The sequence below is a fragment of the Trachypithecus francoisi genome, unplaced genomic scaffold, assembly GCF_009764315.1.
Source record: "Trachypithecus francoisi isolate TF-2019V2 unplaced genomic scaffold, Tfra_2.0 Lachesis_group1, whole genome shotgun sequence".
Lineage (NCBI taxonomy): Eukaryota > Metazoa > Chordata > Mammalia > Primates > Cercopithecidae > Trachypithecus > Trachypithecus francoisi.
Window position 1 is genome coordinate 117,890,731 of NW_022681454.1, and position 9,761 is coordinate 117,900,491.

Consider the following 9,761-nt stretch of genomic DNA (forward strand, 5'->3'; position numbering starts at 1 on the left):
AGGGCATCCAGAGGGACGAGGAGGCAGCGGGCAAGAAGCAGAGCTGTCATGGGCATCTATCAATCAGGCAGCAGAGCTGTCTTCGGGGCTGGGGCCTTTCAGGAAATGGGAGGTTCTCTAAAGCAAAAATTCCACAAGAGACAGACCTTTGGCTCACTCATAAGAGAATGGATTTCTCAGTCTCGCCACCCAGAAAAGACACAGGTTCTGTGATCTGTTAGCTGCGAATGTTCTGTGCAATAACAGGAAGATGCTCTAGAAACTTCTAAAAGGCAGACAGGCAGTTCTTTGATGGGACAGTGACAGGGGTCCCAAACAGTGACAATAAATAAATAATAGCTAGTGGTGCCACTGTCTGTGGACCAACCTACCACCTGAGATCCAGGTCTTCAGCAAGTCTGCATTTCTAAGTATCCTGACAAACTACGGAGGCAGGTGTTATCTGTCTCATTCTAAGCAACTTAAGGTTCAGAGAGGCTGAGTAAGGCAAGATGCTAGCAGCTGCACGGATGGAGTTGAACTCTCTCTGACGGCACAGGCTACGTTCTTTCCTCTCCACCAGCCCATCAGGCCTCCATTGTCCCATTCTTCCTCCCTCTGCCTTTGACTTCCTCTAGAATGTCCTTGGACCTCACATCTAAGAACTAATGATTTAATTACTGGTGGTTTTTTTTTTCAATGGCATAATTAAATATCCACAGCGAGGTAAATCAACCTGAACCTGTTCGAAGGACACTTAAAAACCACCCTGGGATATTTTATTTTGGAGCTTCTCCTATAGATATTTTGGCTTTTATGGATCTAAAATTAGGTTTCCAATTTAGCCCCTGGAGGCAAGAGGTGAAAATGGTTATAAACAGCATCTAGGTGGCACATGCTTTTTGGCTCTTCGTAAGGGGCTAAGTTATGAGGGGACAGAGCAATTGCTTTATTGAACAACGCAAGCGATTATCCTCCGGCTTATTACGGTCAGGCGTTATCTGACCACAGAATGTGGCGTGGACAGACACCCCTGAAAATTTCAGGGCCATCCCTGAAAATCCCTAACAGACAGCTCATCAGAGGAAGCGCTTTCCAGCCGAAAGGCTCCCAGCCGACTCTGCGTTCACTGAATTTGCCAGCACTCCTCTGCAAGCAGAAGAGAGCATTTCCTCATTCCTTTCATCTCAGTTAGCACTCAAGAGCAAGATGCACCTGTGCTGTAATAAATGCAGGGATACAGCTGAGGGGGGGAGAGAAAAATAACAAATGCAGCTAGCGGCTTAAAAAAATGGTGTTTGAAGCTAATGACAGCGTTCCTGCCTTTATTGCTTCAGGCAGAAACAGGAAGTTAAAAATCTAAGTGGCTTGAGAAAATATAACATTTAGGAAACTCATTTGCAGGCCTCCAGTTGGATTATCCTAATTTATTTCATTGTTGTGGGGTTTTTTCTTTTGGGTACTTTTTTGATCTATTTTTAATGGAAGACTAATGTGCATTCCTTTCCCTTCTCCCCCGCCCTTCCCCCCCCCGCCCCCCACAGGGATGTATTGAGCAGTAAGACTTTTTTTAAAAAAAGAAACTTTCTTTTTTAACTTACTTCTTTATGGAGGCAGAGACAGGACTGAGGGCGAAGAAAGTCCCTCTTCACAACCCATTTAATGCCTGCGTGCAGTACCGACTCCTAAAGCTTTATTTCACCTCATTCTTCCAGGAAGGGAAACTATCCTACTGACTCTGAGAAGGTCATCGTGTCATGCTCTCTTGTCCTTGCTACCACAGTTCTTAGGCCAGAATCGTGTCTTGCACTGAGCTCCTCTGGGGCTCACTGCCAGTTCTGTGGACCACCGCATCCATATGGCCCGCGTGGCTCTCAGTGCTCTGAAAAACAAATGCACCACAGAGTTTTCCAGGCCTGCAACGTGTCTGCAGAGTGGAATCATGTCATCACTGCCTCTCTCCTGTGCCCTAGGATGAAGACAGAGAGAAACTCTCTCTTCCAGAGTGAATGCTGACATTTCTTCATTGTGTAAATAAGCACAAAGACTGGTTTGGTCATGTTGTGTGCATCTAGAAACTTCTTGACTATTTCTTCAAAACAGAAAGAGGCAAGGCGCGGTGGCTCACACCTGTAATCCCAACACTCTGGGAGGCCGAGGTGGGCAGATCACCTGAGGTCAGGAGTTTGAGACCAGCCTGGCCAACATAGTGAAACCCCATCTCTGCTAAAAATACAAAAAATTAGCTGGGCATCATGGCACCTCCCTGTAATCCCAGCTACTCGGGAGACTAAGGCAGGAGAATCGCTGGAGCCCGGGAGGTGGACGCTGCAGTGAGCTGAGATCGCTCACTGCACTCCAGCCTGGGCGACAGAGCAAGACTCAGTCCAAAAACAAAAAGAAAAAAAACAAATACAGAAAGAGAAAATAGGCAGAGGTGTCTCGGCATTCTTGTAGGGGGAATAAAAGTAAAATTAATTGGAAGAATTTCCTGAACAACCACCTTATTTAAGAAAGTCCAGTAGATCGTGGAACGGTTCTAGAGCACAGCTTCATTGCAAAGCGCTGTGCGGCTCAGCGGCTTTTTTGGGTTGCCAGACAAGCCTGTGAGGACGGCAGGACAGGTGATTATTAGCCTGAAGAGACAGATGAGAAAATGACTACGTGGTGAGATGAAATGACATGTTCAAGGTCACAAGGGCAGTTAAAGTAAGAGCCAGGACTGGCTCCGTGTCCAGCGACTATGAGATGAAGTTCCCTCCATGCTCAACCCATATGAACTAAAGACAGCTTCTGTCTACCAAGAACATAATACGGCCGGGCGCAGTGGCTCAAGCCTGTAATCCCAGCACTTTGGAGGCCGAGATGGGCGGATCACGAGGTCAGGAGATCGAGACCATCCTGGCGAACACGGTGAAACCCCGTCTCTACTAAAAATACAAAAAACTAGCCGGGCGAGGTGGCGGGTGCCTGTAGTCCCGGCTACTCGGGAGGCTGAGGCAGGAGAATGGCGTAAACCCGGGAGGCGGAGCTTGCAGTGAGCTGAGATCTGGCCACTGCACTCCAGCCTGGGTGACACAGCAAGACTCCGTCTCAAAAAAAAAAAAAAAAAAAAAAAAAAAAAAAAAAAAAAAGAACATAATACACATACCAATGAGCTCTAAAGAAAAATAATTTTCAGGAACCTGGCAAGCAATGAATGAAGCAAGACAATGCAGGGGAGAAAGGGGGGCATACAAGAAAAGTCAAAGAAAAAAAGATGCCAACTTAAAAAAAAATCCTTAGAAATAAAACCAGTAGTCAGATCGAGCGGACAACATAAGCCAACAAACAAAAAGAGAGAAAAAAACGTAAGACTAAAAGGTCAGAATATTTTGGCAGAAGTGGCAGAGGGTATATAAACAGTAACAAGAGAATTACAAAAATTGCTCAAAACAAAACAAACCCCAACACTTTTTTAGTTACAGTATAGACTTTCAAACCTGAATTTGATCTTTTTGATATGGAGCCTTTAGATACATTAAAACTAAGGGTGGATTTCACAATTAGAAAGACAAGTAGCCTTATTATTGTAAAGTTTGAGATTATATGTTTAAGAAAATCAACCAAATGACACAGCATCAATTTGCTCAACTCAAATCGTGCTTGATATTCCAAGGAAACTGAAAGAATTGGTGCCATTATTATTTGGTTTTCATTTGTTACAGATATACAGGCAAAGCGTTTTCTTTCCTTTTCTGTTTCTTTTTTTGACACAGGGTCTCACTCTGTCACCCAGGGTGGACTGCAGTGGTGTGATCTCAGCTCACTGTAGCCTTGATATCCCGGGCTCTAGCAATCCCCCTACCTCAGCCTTCCAAGTACCTGGGATTACAGATGCACACCACCACGCCCAGCTAATGTTCTGTATTTTTTGTAGAGATGGGGTTTCACCATGTTGCTCAGGCTGGTCTCAAACTCCTGACCTCAAGTGATCTCCCTGCCTCAGCCTCTGAAAGTGCTGGGATTACACATGTGAGCCACTGCGCCTGGCCTTCAGGAAAAGTTTTTCAATCAGAATCTCCCTCCTGTGTTCTGGACCCAGGTGAATTACCAGGGAAGCAGCTATGTGGGAATGTCAAGGAACCTCTCCACTTTCACTCAGAGGGCCGTGCTCACTTACTTATAGGGGCTAAGGGTCAGTGTCACAAGCAGCAGTGCAGTCCTAGGAGGCCTCAAGTTGGCTTTTGCAGGATATTGTGACTTGCATTCCCCAGGTGCTTGAATCTCCACAAAAGCAACTGGATGGGTGACCCGCCATTCATTCCAAAGATCCCAATATGATCTTTGGGAAACAGTCACTCAATTCAGAGTGCTTACATAGATGTGTACGAAACTCAAGGCCACAGCTTGATGTGACACAGCAAGACAAATCAAATACAGATGTTGTTGTATCTTGACCACCAGTTTTTGTCAGAGAAGACGTTCAGGGTACTATTGTGATATTTGCCCCCATCACCTTTTATGACGGACTCCATTGAAGTGATGCCACAATGTGTCTTGAGCGCCTTGAAGATAAGACAGCAGCTCCTGTCTTCAAGGAGTTCACAGCATGATAGATAAAAACAACAAGAATATTCTAATTCTAAGTGGTAGAGACTGAAAGATGAAGATGCTGATAAGTAGGGGAGAGTTACACTTAGAGAGTCAACTTTTCTCTGGAAAGGAAGGTAGAAAAGATGATCCAGAAGGATGGGATGCGTTGTGCTGAGTCCTTGAAAGACAAAATCAATCAACAACAATCTCATCATAGGCTCAGATAATACCACAGTAAAAAACAAACAAACAAACAAAAAACCCAAAACAAACAACTCAGGAAGAATTCCTCAGAAATCAGGAAGTCCTTGATTTTGTGTTTTTGTTTCTTTTTCCTTCAAACGTCCTTTCCTTGATGAGCCTTCTAAATATCTGGTGAAGGACCTGAAATGAACCCTTTGACAACAGAAAAACCTTAGAGACCTGGAAAGGTCAAATACAGGTTTCTCTTGGTCAGCAAAGCCATAGGCAATCAAGAATTCATTTGTTCTAGAGGACGGTGTTATGTTTATGAAGCTAACAGAACTGCATGCACATCAGGCACACCTCCGACTGAAATGAGCTACGAATACTCAGGCTGTATCTCAGCCCCTCACCTGGGGCCTGTGTTCCAAGTCCCCCAGAGCAGGTTTTCAACCTCAGAGAGCCACTATGGATAGACTGTGTTTTTTTCCTATGCCTATGAAAAGTATAGATTAGGTGCAGCAAGATATTAACAAAATACAACAATTACACTAATAAATTACACTAAGTAAAACAAGCATTCTGTGAACAGAAGCTATGGATACCCACAGTGTATCTGATGACCTAGATGGCTACTGAATGACCAACAGGCAGGTACCGCAGACAGTGTCAGCTTTCATCCCACTGCTTAGAAGAATGGTATACAATTTAAAACTTTGAAAGTGTTTATGTCTGGAATTCTCCATTTAATATTTTCAGACCGAGGGTGACTGTGGGTAATAAACCATGGAAAGCAAAACCATGGATGGAGGCACTACCGTTTTCTGCCAAAATATGCTGGCTTAAGCCAGGGTTTACTGAAGGCAGAGTGTGAAAGAGACCAAATGAAATCTACAGGCAGGCAGCCCGGGCGGCGCCTTGAGCCTAGTTAGAAGTTGACCCTACAGGCAGACAGCCCGGGCGGCGCCTTGAGCCTAGTTAAAAGTTGACGCCGGACCTAACCGTAATGTTATCTATAGATTTCAGATGTTGTATAGACAGCAATGTGAAAGTCCCTGTCTTGTTCTTTTTCTGTTCTAATTACTAGTGCTTGCCATATATCTCTCAACTTCCTGAGCCCAGTATAAACTATCCCACCACCATATGTCCTCCCCTCCATATATCCCTCACTTCTGGGCTCATCCCACCATATGTCTCCCTACCATATATCTTTCTCAATTCAAAGACTACCATATATCTCAACTTTAGAAGGACACCACCTGGAAAATCCCCGATAAGAACACAGCCGTTTGTGAGAGCGCGGGAACCAATAAAAAAACTGCTAAATGTATAAACTTAAAATGTTAACCAATTGTAATGCTGTAACCTAGAGAATTCCCTCGTTCCTCTGCAACTTTACAAGTCCTGTTTACATTAGGCTATAAAAGGCAAGCGCACGCATTGTTCAAGGCCCTCCTGTATGTTGTGGAACGGAGGGACCAAGTTCGAACTTGCATTAAAGATCCTTGCCGCTTGGCTTTGACTCTGGACTCTGGTGGTCTTTTTTGGGGAACAAACGGTCTGGGCATAACAAGTGCTTCCCATTTAGGCTGCTGGCCCCAATCCTTGCACCAGAAAGGACATTGCTAGCTGTGGCTAAGTGCTCGAGAAGTGAAAAGCAGCACACAGAACAACTTTTGTCTAAAGTTCACTGCAGTAGAAGAAAATGACACTGATAATCATGAGTAGAAGACTAAAACACTGTGTGCGTCTCAATGTGTGAACCAGAGCAAAGCTCACCTGTAAGAGTAAAGGGTGAAAACCCCACTGCAGCTGAGTTTTGCGCCTCCACCATAAGCGCCACCTTTTTCTCAAATTTCTGTATGCAGGAATTTAGCAGTCATCAAATGTGCAAGGATTTTAAGACTGAAATGAATGATTTAAAAATGCAAGTTAAAAACACCATGGCTGATAAAAAAGCATAGACAATGAAGTAATTATTGGATAAAGTGAAAATGAAAATAAAATAAAATTATACAATAATGCCACATAAATTATGGTCCCATTTCTTTGGTCTTGTTTTTTAAGAGATGGGGTCCTGCTCTGTTGCCAGGCTGGAGTGCATAAGTGCAATCACAGCTCACGGCAGCCTTGAACTCCTGGGCTCAAGGGATCCTCCCACCACAGTCTCCTGAGTAGCTGGACCTACAGGTGCGTGCCACCATGCCTGACTATTTTGACAGTTTTTGTAGAGGCAGGGTCTAGTTTTGTTGCCCAGGCTGGTCTTAAACACCTGGCTTCAAGCGATCCTCCTGCCTTCAAAGTGTTGGGCTTACAGGCATGAGATTTTAATTAACAAAAACTAAAAAGCACAAGGAAGCACACTTTTCAAGCAGTTGGCTTGGATTACAGGGTTGAAGCAGTGGTGATGGGGAGGTAATCTAACACTTCCAGCACCACGCTGCTTAACTTGTTCCAATGCATATGTGACATTTTAAAAATCTGGTGAAGTAAAAGGAGGTTATTTCCATTGTAAAGGCAAGTGTGCAAATGAACATTTATTTAAATGTCTCACATCAGAATATGGAAAAAAAAGGAAACTGAAGTCAAACTCTTTGAGTTTTATAGGAATCCCTTAAGAAAACACACACTCCGATAAAGCACATTTCCAGGAACGGGGCTGATTTCATCTGCCTTCCACTGCAAACGGTGACATCACATTCTAGATGATTCTAGAACACATCCACCTCCGACAGAAGGCAGGGCAGACAGTGATAGTAGTGTCTGCAGCAAAGACACAGGCTCCTTAAAGACGCTCGTGGCGAGATCAGCCCCAGGTCACCACTTCCACAGATGTGCCATTTCCTAAAGCAGACGAAGAGAGTCAAATAGGCCAGGTGGAAAATCAAGGAAGGAGTGGGCGTGTTCCCAGGGACTGTGCTGGGAGAAGTCACGACCATCTCGTGTGGACCCTCCAGGAGAAACCCAGCGCCACTCAGGTGGCTGGGGCGCCGTCAGTTGGGACCAGCGAGGTTGGAGCCAGACCCTGGGGGATGGAGCCTCTACAAGCACCAGCAGGGATGGCGTTGCATCCATCCATGCATCCTCCTTCTTGAGAAATTTCTATTACTTGTATATTAAAAACAGATGCTCACTGTTGAAAGATTATAAAATACAAAAAACAAGGAATAAAAGATCTAGAATCCCCCTGGCCCAGGGGGAACTTCCACATTTTTAGTGTTTTCTGTCTGCATTTTCCTATTGGATGGTGGAAACAGACACCACTCTTCTGGTGGCACAGCAGACAGATCTGTGTATCTTCTACAAATATGGAAATAAATGAACAAAAGAGCTGACCACATACCTCTTTTCTACAGGGGAGCTCTTTCTGGGCCCCCACTGTAGCCCCACATTTCCTCATGCCTGGCTACACACCTCCTCATCTGTGGTCCTAGTATGACACACGTGCACCCTGGAGGCCCGGCACATTCTCCTATCAGGATAGACTGCCCAGGCCTAAGCCTGTCTTCCTCTCTCTACTACTCGGGTGGCTGGGGCGCCGTCAGTTGGGACCAGTGGAGGTTGGAGCCAGACCCTGGGGGTCTCCTCCTTGGTTTAGTCCCTCATGGGGGTAGCTGCCTGGGACAAGGATACAGGAAGTGAATTTCCGGGATATAACATGTTTGCACAGATCTGTGTCATCCACACCCAACTGACGGGTCCCCAAAAGTGCATGTCTGTGAATCTGTCCTCCTGGTCTGGCCAGTTTCTGCAGATGGGATGAACACAGCCGAGGGGCAGCCACACTTCGGAAGAAGGGGCTGGAGGGCCGGACCGTAGGCTGCAAACTCCCTTGTCCCACGCCACTTTGGGAACAGGCCTGACCCTCACTCCCAGCTGTGGTTTCGGCCGCTCAACGGAGGGCCTCCTTCCCTGAGCTTCTGACTTGTGTGAGGAGACAGGGGAGGCAAACTCCTCAGAGGGACTGTGAGGCGGCCCCCAGCCCTGCCATCTGCAGGGCTCTGCAGGACCACCTGGTTTCTCCCCACCGCCCTGTCCCTCTGTGGCTCCGGGTCAGGCACCCCCTACCCACCCACCCACAGTCTGGCTCATGAGGTTCTCCTGTAGCCTCCATGGCTGCTTGGGTCACCTCCCACTCTCCCATGTGGCTTCGTGTCTTGATCTGCCTGTGCTATCGTTCCATGCATCTATCCTCACGAAGGCTTAATCTACCATGTTTATCAGAGGTCTCAGCCTAAATTCATTCAATTTTCACCTAGAGATGAGATGAGTACATGGGGCATTTTGAAAGGAGTCTGTGGTTAGGGCCTTTGTTCATAAAGACTCTGCTGTTTAAAGAGGGCCGCTCATAGACTCATGCAGCCCCAGATCCAACACTTGGAGTCAGTACAGACTTTTCCTGTGCTAAAACATGCCCTGTGAACTCGAACAGGCTTGACAAGCTGCTTCCGTAAGGCTCAGGACTGAGAGGTCCCGACCTCCACCCTCCTACCTGGCATGATCTGGGTCTGTGTAGGGGACAGTTCGGATGCATTTGCCCACATAATTCACCGGGAAGGGTACCAGGAAGTGAGTCTTCGTCTGCCATGGCTTGAAAGTGGGTTCATGAGGGATAAGGTGCGGTCAAAGGCGGCTGTCCTATTTTTATTTTGGCCTTTTCTTAGTGTATGTTTTCTGTAACTACTGCTGTGTAGAACTTCTATATGACTTTGGGGTAGTGAATCTTGCCCACCCAGTTGTCCCCCACCCCAGAGATCCTCCACTTCGGCCCCCCGGGCTGGTCCTGCCTGTGCTCTGCTTTGTGTGAATGTTGAGTGTGATCGATCCACATGGCTGCTTGACCCTGCGTCTCCTTCCTTCTTGTTGCTGAGGCCAGTTCTGTTCTCTCTTTCTCCACCTGAATTGCACTTGAAGCCAAGTTGAAGGATGAGAAGTGGTTGCTAAGAAGGACCCTCCTGCAGCGAATTCTCTGTGAGGAGGCTGCGCTGGCCCAGCCTGTCATTTCCTTCTCTAAGCTCATTCCA

At 46.3% G+C, this 9,761-nt stretch overlaps 1 long non-coding RNA gene across 1 annotated transcript; it reads right to left on the bottom strand.

Moving 5' to 3' along the window:
* Positions 1-7,256: 7,256 nt before the first annotated feature.
* LOC117085853 lies at positions 7,257-9,330 on the bottom strand. Its single transcript, XR_004438101.1, has 2 exons — positions 9,230-9,330; positions 7,257-7,581 (listed from the first exon to the last, which is right to left on the bottom strand). It is a non-coding gene; the product is annotated as an uncharacterized LOC117085853 (long non-coding RNA).
* Positions 9,331-9,761: the final 431 nt, after the last annotated feature.